The sequence below is a fragment of the Homalodisca vitripennis genome, chromosome 4, assembly GCF_021130785.1.
Source record: "Homalodisca vitripennis isolate AUS2020 chromosome 4, UT_GWSS_2.1, whole genome shotgun sequence".
Lineage (NCBI taxonomy): Eukaryota > Metazoa > Arthropoda > Insecta > Hemiptera > Cicadellidae > Homalodisca > Homalodisca vitripennis.
Window position 1 is genome coordinate 81,064,879 of NC_060210.1, and position 13,432 is coordinate 81,078,310.

Here is a 13,432-nt window from a genome sequence, read left to right on the forward strand (position 1 = left end):
GCCTGGCGGTGATAGCCAAAAGTTCTTTGACAACCTTGACAGATGCATGGCTGAACTAACTAGAAAACATAATAGGCTAGTCTTTCTCGGGGGTGATTTCAATATACACCTTAATGAAGTAAATGAACTGTCAAGTCGTTTTCTATGCTTACTAAGAAGCTACGGCCTTTACATAACATCGCAGTCACCAACTCGTGGTCAATACTGTCTAGATGCTATCGCCACTAATCTAAATTCCTGGGAGCATTCAACATCACTTCTAGACCCTGTAATTGCCGACCACTGCCCGGTGGTCCTAGATGTAAACATTGAATTGGTGAGTGCACTGAAAGCAGGCCTAGTTGGCATAGCACCTACAATCATAGCTTTAGGCCTATAAATGTCGAGCAATTTCCTAATTTTAGACTAGCCCTTATAAATACAGAATGGTCTGCTATTCTTGACAATGTCAATCCAAAGAATGCTTTCCAATTGTTCTTTGATGTTTTTTATTGTATATTTTACAGGATATTTCCAGCTAAGTTCATTAAACCAAAGTATTGTGCTAATCTCAACAAGTCAGGTGGGCCGATCTCTAAGTCCCAAAAAGACTGGTACACGCCTGAACTTCAAAATATTAGGAAATTTGCTGTGGCGTTGCATGACAGGTATAAGGTTGCAGCTGGTCAAAACAGGGATTTATTGTATAGCATGTATTTAAGGGCACAAAGGATCTACAGGAGACAGGTTGATATAGCTAAAACGAATTTCAACATGTCTAAAATTGAGTCAGCCCCAAATCCCTGCAAAGCGACATGGGATCTGGTAAATAGAACCTGTAAGACTAAGCCAGTACTCAAGTGTAATGCCAGCCCTGATCAATTTAATACTACAATGTTAAATGAAGTAAAACATATAATCAATAAAATATCTTCATGTAACCAGACGGATCCGCTGGCCTTGGCATCTGGCCACATGAGTAATAGGCCTAAGCCGTTTCCATTCTCAACTTGGGATCCGTTCTGTCCTGCAGAGGTAGAGAGGTTAATATGTCAATTAAAAAATTTATCAAGTCAGGATATTTATGGGTTGTCAACCCCTGTGCTAAAGTATGTTTCAGATGTCATTGCTGCCCCTTTAGCCAAGGTTCTGAATTATTGCTTGGAGTCTGCTGTGTTCCCTAAGGCACTTAAAGTCTCAGGTACAATACCGGTCTACAAGAAGGGTAATCCTGAGATCATCGAGAGCTACAGACCCATTTCATTGACTCCTATTATCAGCAAAATTTTTGAAACAGTAATGAAGAAGCAACTAGTCGATTACTTGGATAGGAACAATCTTTTTTCGGCATCACAGCATGGTTTTAGAGGCCAGCACTCAACTACAACTGCTGTGCGTCAACTTGTGGCAGAAGTGTTGGAATCTTTTGAAGCAAAGCAGTCAACAGCGCTGATTCTTGCATATCTCAGCAAGGCCTTTGATTGTGTTTCCCACAGTATACTCTTAGGAAAACTTGAGTTGTACGGAGTTACAGGGCAGCCTCTTCAAATGTTCCATTCTTATCTGGAGGGAAGAGAACAAATATTTTCTGTTAACGGTGCTTCATCCAAACCGCTGCCTGTTATGCACGGTGTGCCTCAAGGCTCGGTTCTCGGACCCTTGCTCTTCTTGGTACTAATTAATGACCTAGAGTTGGTGGGTGATGTACTTCTGTTCGCAGATGATTCTACATTCTTTAATGCGGGAGCCACACCTGAAGATGCGAGAGCTCAAGCGCTCCAAGTCTATGACAGAGCTAAGGAATGGTTTTCAGCCAACAAACTCAGTCTAAACCTTTCCAAAACGCAGGAGTTAACATGCACCTTATCTCTAGCTAACCATACAGTGGGGAGTGTCAAACTTTTGGGCTTTACTCTTGATTCCAAACTTACGTGGAACGGGCACGTGGCAGAACTGAGTAAGAAACTGTCTCGAGTAAACTGCTTGTTTCGCAGACTGAAGCCTCTATTGACGGAAAAACATCTTGTCACTATATATCATGGGCTGTTTCATAGCCACATTCTCTACGGTATGCTGCTCTGGGGTCATTTTTCTGGATGTGCCGAAATTGTATTGCTGCAAAAACATGCTGTACGTATCATCTCATCTGCAGGCTTCTTAGATCATTGCAAGCCCTTGTTCAACCGACTTAAGATCTTAACGGTTTTTAGCCAGTATGTTGTCGCCAGCTTGTTACATGTCAAAGAAAACCTTGCAGCCTTCGGAACTAGGGGTGAAGCTCATGATGCCTACAGGCTGAGGAACAGCTCACAACTAAATACAGTCTCCTGTAGGCTAAGCAAGACAAGAGTGTTTCCCCGCATTAGCAGTAAGAATGTACAACTGCCTCCCTCAACATCTTAAAGCTCTTGAGAGCAGGGACTTTGAATGCAGGCTTAGGAAGTGGTCCCTGGCCAACCCTCTCTACTCAATCGAAGATTTTTTCGAGAACTCGAGCAACATAGCCTAGCCTTGCCGCCACTTGCATTTGTAAATAGTAAAATTCAGTTAGTTATTTATTTTATTGTGACGCTTTCAATCCAGCAACGCTGGTCAATGAAGAAGACATCATGTATCAGGTAGGTATCAGGTATTTGATTTGCTAAAAGCAGGTTTTGAGAAACTCATACAGCTTCAAGGTACACTATTACTATTTTTCTGGTTCAATCACAAATAGTTATCTCCAATCCTGGGTCACACAATTCTATGATAAATGCCTCTCTTCTCTATAGCGGTTTAGCAAATTGTTTTCTTTTATACTATACAGCACATTGAAAAAAGCGCATACTGACAGACGACAAATAAACAAACCGAAAGTGGTAGAATCTTTAAATTGAACATCGTATATTGTACTCGGGTTTCATATTCTCCAGTACAGAGATCGATTATCAAATTCTCATACCCAAAAAGACAGTCTAAACAATTCCATTAAAGCTCTAGAAAGCAATATTTTAGAATACGAAGATGATAAGCTCACTATGGCTGCTACAATAGGATCAGCACTGCTGGGGGAAAACACGTTTCTAAAAGAACAACTGACTATTGTAGAAAACAAGTTAGCCTGTTTACAGTGCAAATTAGCCAGTAATGAGGCTAAGATTGAAGAAAAAGCAAAACTGACAGTGCAACTCAAACTGTCAAATGTGAATCTCTGACACAAGAAAAGCCGCAAAACTTAACAGCTATCTTGCTAGAACTATCCCAAATTAAATCCAGACAGAACAACACGGAGACCGCCCTCAAAGTTTTGAGTGCTAAACCTCAGTGTCACTGTTCGTCCGTCAAGTCAAAAAAAGCTAGTTGTATATGAGCAAAGCACCCAGACTGAAAATATCCCCCTACAAAACACCACTAGACCAGTACCTGTCTACCACAAACACACATGGCAACCCTCGAAGACCTCAAGTTATAAAGACCAATGGGGGTAAACGCAGAGACAAAATAAGTGTCTCCCTTCAGACTGCAAAGTTTAAGGCTTTCCAGAATAAAAACTACCATCTTCCAAAGGAACAATCCCAAGAAAGCGACAACTTACCAAATCCCATTGAAATAACTGCAACATCCACTCCTGAAGCCCCTGCCATTGTACCCCCTATACCGATGAGAAGGCCACCCATAACTGCTACACAACTTGACCCCTCAGAAACCTTCTTAGAGTTTTATGAAAAGAACATTGAACAATTCAAAGCCAACTACTACAAAAATCATCTCTCTCATACAGAAACTAATATCTCACCTTTTTTAGAACCAGGCAGCAACATCAGACCTCCAACATAATCAAAAATAAGAAAAAGGATGGTAAACCAATGACAATATTTCATCAAAACACTGACAGAGTGTCAAACAAAATTGAAAGACTAAATGAACAGCTAAGATCGTTAAAACCAGATATAATGATTTTGACAGAGCACGGACAGAAGAAGGAAACTCTTGAGAACACCAGACTAACTGAATACTCCATGAAAACAGCATTCTGTTGAAAAAACCACCAAAAAGGTGGAGTAGCTATCTTCACACGAAGCTCCATAGCAACAAAAACAGAAGCAGTTGACTTAAAGGATTTTTGCATTGAGATGATCTGTGAAATGGCTGCCCTGAAAATATCATTGAAGGAAAAAGTCCTCTTTGTGATAGGAATTTACAGGATCCAGGGTAATGTAGAGACAGGTATTGAAGTTATAAATGACGTCCTGGAAAATGTTGCTGCAGAAAACCACCCTACAATACTGATTGGAGACACAAACATATACTGCCTTACCAAAAAGAACGACCACCTAGAGCTAACGGACACACTTGATGGCTTTGGCATGTACAGGGTTGAGCTTCCTCTCACCAGAATTACACCATCACAAACCTCCATAGACTGTGTTTGCACTAACCTACCAACAGCAGATATAAAGGTGCAAGTACTCAACACCTGCATATCTGAACATACAGGCCAGATATGTGAAATAGTGAGCGCAAGCACAGAACCACCAAGTGCCCCAATAACTAAAAAAAGGAACTTCAGTAACGAAAATATACTTGCGTTCTAGAAAACCTTACAACAGGAAAACTGGACAGATATCTACAACACAATAGATCCAAACAATGCATATGCTAAGTTCAACACTACCATCTAACGGGCACTAAACCATGCATGTCCTTTAAGCATCACAAGGCACAAAAAGAAGAAAACTCCCACTATAAATGACCAAACAGCGACTGACTTAAAACAACAATACTTCAGAGCACAAAATGTGTGCCTAGCTAGTGGTAGTGAGGAACATAAAAAAGGGCATCAACCTTAAAAACAGACTATGACTTGCACCTCAGAAGAGCTAGACAGCAAATAAACATAACAAGAATAGCAGAGTCCAGTAAGAAGTCAAAAGCCATCTGGGATGTAATCAACTCTGAGAAGAAGTCAAAAGAAGACTCAAACAAACTAACCAAACTAGAGATTCAAGGACAGGAATCAACAGACCCAAAAGAAATAGCAGACTACCTAAATAATTTTTTCACTACTATAGCAGAAGAAACAATCAAAACCAACCATCAAGACACAGGAAGACAATTCCCATTGACAGCACCCTCGACAGAAATCACAAACTTAGTATTAACACCGACATGCAGGCAAGAAATTTCTAAAATAGTTAAATCTCTCCAACCTAAATCATCAACAGGATATGACAACATTTCTTCCAAACTGTTGAAGGCATGCAAGAACGAACTAATAGATCCGTTGGTAGACATTACCAACAAGTCCTTCAGCGCAGGAATATTTCCTTAGGCACTCAAAATCGCTAAAGTATATCCAAAGTTTAAAATAGACTCTCCTACTCATGCAGTTAACTACCGACCCATTTCACTTATACCCACCTTTTCAAAAGTGATTGAAAAAATAGTACTAACAAGACTGTTTGAACATCTTCTCAAAAACCAATTGCTAACACCCCATCAACACGCCTTTCTGGCAGGGAAATTTACTACTACAGCACTGATTAGCTTAGTGGAATTCCTTTTTGACCAACGAGAAGAGGGTAATACATCAACAGCAATCCTCCTGGACTATAGTAAAGCATTTGACTGCCTGAGCCATGACCAGCTCTTGAGTAAGATAACTAATTTGGGAATACAAGGGAAAGCAAAGGAATGGTTCTCCAGCTACATATCAGGTAGAAGTCAGTTTGTGGAAATAGTACACACCTCAAACAACAAAACAGAAACAATGAAATCCCAACTACAACCAACCACGCGAGGGGTCCCTCAAGGTTCAGTCTTGGGGCCTGTTTTGTTTATACTGTTCACAAATGACTTTCCACAGCGTATGCAGTTGTACTGCAATCCCCTTATGTATGCTGACGACACAATACTTCTTCTTGGGAGACCTAATGTAGAACAATTGGAGGATGACAGCTTTATTGCACTAAATATGGCAGTTCAGTACTGCCAGAACAATGACCTTGCTGTAAACGAAAATAAAACAAAACAGCTAATACTGGGAGGACAAAGAGAACATACTGGAAGGCTTCCCGGACTAGAAGAAATCACAGACACTAAATATCTGGGTGTCACGCTGGACGATAAACTCTCATGGACAACACATATAGACTCCCTCTGCAGTAAATTGAGTACAGGATTTTTTGTCTTAAGGCGAATTAAGAACACATGTGACTTGGCGACAGCAAAAGTAGCCTACCATGCCCTCTTTGAGTCACATCTTAGATACGGAATTGCTGTATGGGGTGGAACTACCGCAGGAAACCTACAACGTGTCCTTGTACTCCAAAAGCGAGCTATTAGAATCCTAAAAGACTTACGATCGAGAGATACCTGCAGGGAAGCCTTTCAGGAACTCAAAGTCCTCACAGTTATTGGCTTGTACATCTTAGAAGCAACAACTCATGTTTACATCAAGATGCCAGACCTGGCAAACAAGGGAACACAACAACACCAATATAACACCAGACATGCCTCCAACTACTGTCTACCAATACACAGGCTCAGCTCAACTGAGAAGAAGACCAGCTTCATCGGGGCCAAGATGTGGAATGCTCTGCCTGAAAACCTGAAGAAATCAAATAAGCAGCTGTTTGGCCAAAATCTCAAGACGTGGCTGCAAGAACGCCCATTTTACTCTTTAAATGAATTTTTCAATCATTAACCCGTATTGTATTGTATTTTATTGTATTGACCTGGTTAGACCTGTATTGTTCTTGTGTTTTGTAAATTCTCTGTGACACCATTCTCATCTTGACGATGGTGTAATAAAGATATTTTGACTTTGACTTTGAATTTGATGTTTTCTTGGTGCTATAGACGCCTAATTGTTATCTATTTTTGTCAATCCATCGTTCCAAAATATTCTTTTTTTATTGATCTATAGACATATATTGGTAGGCACGTTTTTGTTCCGAGCGGACATGTATTTTCACTGTTTTTTATAACCGTCCTCATGGGCCACTGGCATGTGCTCTAAAGACATAGACTTGCTACCCTATAGACAATGCACTACAACACAGACTATACCTGTTTATCGGCTGAGCGTTACCAAAGCTTATCATTCGAGGGTCAGGTAAATTTTAATTTTTGAACGTCTGTCCGCACAATATGTCGAAAATGAACAGACCCATAGACTATGTGTAATTTATGATTCATCACAATTAAGACAGCAAGTAGTTAAGCTAGTTTAGGTAAGTAAAACCATCAAGACAATGGCATTGATGAGCAAAAAAATAAAAGTATTGAGAAATAAAGAATTTACATAAAAAAGAAAGAAAATAATCGTTGGCAGCACCAAGATACCATAGAATTAATTTTATAAAGGTTTATAAAATTATAGGGACTCATCATGAGGACATTAATTCCACTACTAAAACGGGAAATAGGCTGATAGACTAAAAATGGGCATCGCAGCAAGTTACATTATTGGCTCACCATACTAGCTAATAAATACTGCGTCTATATTCCCGCGAACTAAAAGGGGTTTTACCATCAAATTGTGATGTAATATTATAGATGATAGTGCAATGGGTTGACTACTTAGTGGACTGAGTTTGGACATTAATTAAATAAGAATTAAATTTATATTGCAGTTGTTCAGGAAACGAGCTTTAAAAATATAAAAGATATCAATTAAATAACTATACTATACTAAGACATGACATAGTTGATAAATATGGAGACAATATCATACTGCTCACCCTGAGAAGCTTGATTTTCACATAAAGCAAGCTCTCCCTTGAACACTACATTATATGTATAGACTTTTATCACACTTTGACAAGCACAATATTTTGTTCCGTAATCAGTTTGGGTTTCAAAAACAAAAAGGTACTCTTGACGCAATGTTCTGTTTTATTGAGAAAGTAGTTACTGCTCTGGATAAAAAAATGTGTGCTATGGGCCTTTTCGTCGATTTAAGCAAAGCGTTTGATTTAGTTGACCATTCGTTACTGTTAAGTAAACTACAGAGGCTGGGCGTCAGAGGTGAAGCTCATGATTGGATAGCATCGTATCTTTGCGGTCGATCTCAGCGAGTTGAAATCAGTTTTGTGGACAGCCAGGGTATTTTAAGAAGAAAGTCCCCCAAGGGTCCGTGTTAGGTCCTCTTCTCTTCTTGGTATTTATTAACGATATTAGACATTGCACCAAAAAGTCAGATCTTTTGCCGATGATACATCTCTTTTGGTCACAGCTCACAATCAAGTGGATTTAGAGATCAATGGTTTTGTTGAATCCAATGCTCTTCTTCAATGGTTTACCTCAAATGGCATGATTGTGAACACAGACAAGACCCATACTCTGAATTTCACACTTAGACGTAGTTTTGTGGACAACTTACAGGTAATGCTAGGGGAGTGCATGGTATCATGTGTGGACTCAGTGAGCTTTTTAGGTCTTCAACTTGACTGCAACCTGACATTTGAATTGCATATCAATAAAATAGTAAAAAAACTAAGTTCGTGTTTGTTTGCACTGAGAAAATTGGCTTCTTTCGCTAATTCACAACTACTACTAACTTTGTACTATGGCTGCTTTTATTCTCATCTTGTTTACGCAGTTCCCATTTGGGGAAGGAACTGCAGAACCAATTTCATTTTTAAATTGCAGAAGCAAGCTTTGCGGATTATTTTTGGGCTAAGTAGGCATCAATCTTGTAGAAATGTATTTAAAAACAACAACATTCTTACTTTCCCAAGCATATTTATTTATGAATCTTTAGTTTTTTTAAAAAAGAATTTATGACACTAGCTAACACCAATTCAGATTATTCACTTAGAACCCGGCTTAACATTCCAGTTCCACAACATTCTACTTCTTTTTTTCAAAAACACGTAACTTACAACTGCATTAAACTTTTCAACTCACTTCCAGATGCTTTAAAGGTGGATTGTTCTTTAACCTTGTTCAAAAATAACTTAAAACAGTTCCTCATCGACGGTTCCTTTTACAGTGTCCAGGATTTTTTGCATAAATTGTAAATAGTAGACTAAATATAGTTTTGTTTTTTTTCTTTGATGTATACTTAGCATAACATGTAACACTGTATAAGTTAGTTAAGCTAGCCCTGTGTGTATACTTTAATGACGTTGCTAATGCATGAAAATGTTATTTTGAGCAATAAAGGATTTTGATTTGATTTGATTTTTGATTTGATTTGATTTTGATTTGATTTTGAGATTTTAAGTTACAAAGTTTTATGTTCTAGTTGAAACGTCACACTTGAGACAGTGTTGTTTCTCAAGCGACTTTGTAGGAATATACTTTTAGTTTAGCCGAACTTATCAGTTTGCTCTTAAGGAATCTTTTGAATGGACTATCATCGAAATACATAAAAAAATACGTAGTTACATCAAGCTAATGGACAGTACAACGTGAATAGTAGCCCACTCCTGTTATCCCTAGTTTCTGTTTATGCAGTAAATTTCCGGCTGTTTGTCTTAGTGGTGTGCCTATATTTTCAGCTTAAAAAAAAAAAAACACGAAGGAAAAAGTGAAAAAATAAATAAATAAAAATTAAAAACAGAGGGAGAATAATCCAAATCAGCCAGTAATAGACGGTACTGTAGCTGTTGTTGGTGTGTGTTTAGTTAATTGATAAATTAGTGTGCGAGGTAATAGATATTGCCAAGTAAATTCATTTAGATAGTTTTATCTTTATAGAGGCCATGTGTTAGTTAAGCTTGAAATGAATGTCCGTAAGAGCTCAATTACTGAAATTAATCGCCACAGTTCAAGCAAGAGTTTATCTTTCAGTTGTTTAGGTTAGATTCTTTTTGTGAGAAGTGTTTGAAATTAGGCCAGCAAGAGACGGCAATTTCAGCGTAAGACTATGTAATTTATATTATACCTACATAAAATGTACTAGTTTATAATACCATTTTATATAATTTGTTGATTTTTCGAATAGGAAGTGCTTAATATGTGTATAGGATTGCATACTAATTACATATTAGTGAGGAAGGGCCTAATGTGCAAAAAATGTATTCCCCTAAAGAATAAAAATCTCTTAGGTAGGCCGGTAAGCTCTCAGGTATGGTTCTTGAGGAGAGTGCTTAGCTCTTGGGTAGGATGGTTAGCTTTTAGGAGTGATTAACCCTTGGTGAAGGTGTTTGTCTCTCAAGTAGGCGGTAAGCCCTTGGGTAGGGCGGTAAGCCTTCAGGTAGAGTAGTGGGCCCTTGCGTAGATGAGACAGTCTAGAAGGTTAGGTAATTTTTTGCTAGCTCCATGAACAAAGTAAAATTTCTTTACTATTATTTTCATACTTATTCAGTATTTTTCGGTTAAGATATCAGTAGGCTATTTTATGTGTAAGGTAAGGAGATTAAGTTATTCACTACACTGAGAGATATAACAAACATATGGGTAATTATCATATTAACAGCCGGAGCGGAGAAATATGAGTTTTGCGTTATTAACTTATTGGAATCGTCCTATAGAATAAAAAAAAAAAAATATAAGGTTTTATGGGGTGGAAATGAGAAATAACGAAGTTCTAGAACATAAAAAATGGAACAACTGTTCACGCGCGCGGAGTAATATTTCCATGTTGTACATCCATGTCGAGTGTCACGTGACCTTTTGAGACCATGATCCAACCTCGTGATGACGTCATCGGATGCGTCACCATCTTTGCAAACGTAAGTGAAAAATAATACTGAAATGAGCAGAATTTTGATCCAAATGAACAATGTTTTTCTTAATTTCGAGCTACAAATTAATTACTAGTTATAAATGAGACGAGTGCCTCCCGCCATCAGCACGGGCTTCAGCCGGTGCTGCTCCGCGCTGATGTAGTGAAAGAAAAACATCCCTTGAGATAGTACCTACCAGTAAAATATCAAATTCTAGAGGGGCTGATCAGAAATATAAATTGAAATGTAATGCAAAGGCAATTATGTCTGGCCTAAAGTGAAAAAAAACTTAATAAATCATGAAAAACTCTAATATAAATATATAGATGTATATTAACAGAGAACACTTACCATTAGTGTGTTGGCGGATATAGCTGAGCAGCAGCAACAAAAAAGTGGATTTTTAAAAACTGCAACATTTAAAACTTTTTTTTAACTGTTTTTTCTAATTTTCCTATCGCAACGAAACAACAAAGTCTCCCGGTTTAAAAACAACACGTGACTGCTCGACGAACAAATACATTTATTATTAAAAATTCTATGTTCAATTAAGGAAATAATTTCGTTTAGGTTAAAACGTAAACTCTTTAAGTGCCCTACTAAACACTCTGACACACACAATTCACTAGGGTTGGTCGAACTAGTGGATGGTTGATTCATAATTGAAACTCACTCACTCAATCCAACCTACTGAACACGATATCTTGTGAAGCACTGACTCTGCCCCGGAGAACTTAGATAACAGATAAGCTATCAGTCCCGGCCGCAGATAATATTCAAGTAAACAGATTATCCAGACACAGCACACAAACTGAACATTAAAACATTAGAAACTTAACTACTTATGAATATACCCCCTAAAATCGTGTTATTTGTCATTTGCACCCCCTAGTACTATATTTTTTTTTTCAGTAGGGTGAGCAGAATACGTTGATAACGTCAAATCCGTGATTTGCCGCCTCGGCCTTTAATCTTATAATGTCCAACATATGTTTTAAATTAAAATGTGAATTTAATACTAATAGTGATCAAACATATTATTATAACCAAAATTAGGAAACCCGAAGACGACCATATTTGCTCCTCTCACAGTTACATTTGTTTTTTTCCCACAAATTTCACATAATGGGTTTTTCGGTACGAGTCCATGTTGAAGCCACGTAAAACATGTCTTATCATCTTTCAAAGCAATGTTGTGTAGTTTTCTAAAATTGACTGTCATTTTTAATAATCAAATGTTACTTATGTAAAATTGAAATATTACCTTACTTGTATTATTTGAAATTATTTACAGCTGTTGATATAGATTATTCAAAATGATTAATTAGTATCGATTGATTATATCGATGGTTATGATTAAGTGATATCGGTTGCCAATTTCGATATAAAAAACCGGGTCCGCTTATCGTACCCTACCCCAAGGTTTGACCGTGTGGAAGTGAGAAATAACGAAGTTGTAGAACATAAATAATGGAACAACTGTTTACGTGCGAAGCAATATTTTCATGTTGTACATCCGTGTTGGGCATCACGTGACCTTTTGTGACCGTGATTCAACCTTGTGATGATGTCATCAGATGCGGCTGCATCTTTGTAAACTTAAATGAAAAATAATACTTGAGCAGAATTTTGTCCCAAATGAACGATGTTTTTCTTAATTTCGAGCTACAAATCTATTAGTTGTTATCGGGTTGAGACTAGTGCCTCCAACCATCAATGAAAGAAAAGAAAAACATCCCTTGAGATAGTACCTATCAGCAAAATATCAAACTCTAGAGGGGCTGATCAGAAATATAAATTGAAATATAATGCAAAGGAAATTATGTTAAGTGTAAAAAACTTAATAAATCATGAACACCCTAATATTAGTATATAAATGGACATTAATAGAGAACACTTACAGTGTGTTGGTGGATAGAGCTGAGCAGCAGCAACAAAAAAGTGGTGGAGCCTGGTATGTGGGTGGGGATATTTTGCCTTGAAAAGAAATTCTGCCTGGTACCCGACAAAATGGTCACTCCGGACACCATAACGAGGCATGTTCGCCCTGACTTCTCGCCTGTCTTTCAATGGTGTATGTATGTGCACTGCTATGAGAGTCAACAAAATTAATGTAATGATTGACGCAGAAGTGCCTGAATCCCTCGTCACCGAGACAGTTGTAGGCCTTCCAATAGTCACTAACAATTTTCATACCTGGCAGAACCCATTCTTTAATTACGTCAAGGGGGTTGTCCCTGTCACATTGTTCAACAGGAACAAGGAAGGAATCTCTGTTCTACCTTTCGATTCCCCCAAAAACCCACTGTCTCTGAATTATTCTGCCGCGATTGTATATTCTCCTTCCAAATTTGGTCTCATATTTTTCAACGACTGTCAGAGGACTGCCAGTTTTCTTTGACCGCGTTGAAATGTGATGGAAATACACTTCACAGCGGAAAGAGTACCAGTCCACCACAGAATGTGCAGTAATGCCAAACTCCAACAAAATATAGCACTGTCTCAGTAGCTTCAAATGAAACAACGTGGGATACTTTCTGATTAAACGGAGGCCACCTATTTAATGCACGCTGCGGCTGATGTGGTTAGGCGATTTAGGTTTACTAACCTAACTCTACATAACCTAACCGTTAGTATTTATTATATAACTGCTCACCCAAAGGTGCTAAATACCGTTTATTATTATTGGCCTCCGTTTAATCAGAAAGTACCCAAAGTGGTTACCAAACAAAAATATGTTTCTATGTGCAAGCGCACTCTTTCAAAAAAGAACCTCCCTGGGCCGACTTTTAAAA

General features: G+C 38.1%; 1 protein-coding gene across 7 annotated transcripts in view; it reads left to right on the forward strand.

Moving 5' to 3' along the window:
* The first annotated feature begins 9,468 nt into the window (after positions 1 to 9,468).
* LOC124359619 (transcriptional regulator ATRX-like) overlaps positions 9,469 to 13,432 on the forward strand; it is a 137,009-nt gene continuing 133,045 nt past the window's right edge. For 2 of the 7 annotated variants that reach the window (XM_046812513.1, XM_046812520.1), the window contains exon 1: positions 9,483 to 9,617. The gene's annotated coding sequence lies outside the window, so the exon portion shown is untranslated. The other 5 variants (XM_046812514.1, XM_046812519.1, XM_046812515.1 and 2 more) reach the window with 3 other exon arrangements.